A 1,138-nucleotide genomic window follows, 5' to 3' on the forward strand; every position below is an offset into this window, starting at 1 on the left:
GTAAGATTTATTATTAAAATAAAAATAATTCACTTATTGAACTTAACAATGACACACAGTAGAAATGTCTATAGAAATTGGCAAATTAAAGCTACAGGTGAAAAATTGATGGGATAAAATATTTTGAGTCTCAATTAAAATAAAATATTGAAATTCTGTGATATTAAAACTTAATGTTAAAAATTAAAATGAACTAAAATGAAGCTTTGCAGAAAATAGATTGAAATAAAATATTCTCAAAATTTCATAATCTAAACAATCATATGACTGACCCAGAAATAAGATCGTATAGAGTGAGAAAGTAAAATATTTGAAGAATAATGAACGTACATTTTAAATATTATTAAAATAAAGCAGTAATATACACATTAATAAATTATAAACAGTTTTGTATTTGTTTTTGTTTAATTTCATTGTTTTGCTATAGAGAGTGTAGGTGAGGATACACATTGTAACTATCGATGCAGAAAGGGCAAGCATATTCTTTAACCATACTTATCACTTGTTCCCAGTTTTCCCTTGACAAAAATAATATAGACTCAGGATATTTGACTTCATAAGTTACTGTCATTAAAGCAAGTAAAATATGTGTACTCATGTTAAACACCTTTACTTATATTTCATTTTCAATAACTGTTAGAGTGGATGCATTATTCTCAATGTAAGAAAAGTTATGAAGGTACATATAAAGTCAACAGCAGATCTGGGAGCTTACCAGCATGTATCTCCATGTCTGCAATGTGCCAGAAATTGTTAACAGCTCGTATTACTTTTGTAGTGCTCTGTAATTCAGGAGCATTCATCTACTTAATAGTACACCTAAACTTAAATTAGATGAAATAACTGATATCTTACTCTTAGGGTAGATTAGTCAGGAAAATATAGCAAAATAATTTTGGATTTCTTAGGATCAATATACCCTCAAGTAAATCACTGCTCAAAAATATTTTTAACCTCAATCTTTCACAAATAGCCATTTTTTGAACATACAGAATATTAGCATATAAAATATTTATTACAACATATTCTTTCCAGATTTTGTAAGTGATGGTGAAAGTTATTTTGTCAGTTGTGCTTAGAGAGTAATGTCTGATTTTAGGCATAATTGAACTATATAAATTCAATGTAGGCTGAAACT

The sequence above is a fragment of the Octodon degus genome, unplaced genomic scaffold (genome assembly GCF_000260255.1).
Source record: "Octodon degus isolate 3935 unplaced genomic scaffold, OctDeg1.0 scaffold00160, whole genome shotgun sequence".
Lineage (NCBI taxonomy): Eukaryota > Metazoa > Chordata > Mammalia > Rodentia > Octodontidae > Octodon > Octodon degus.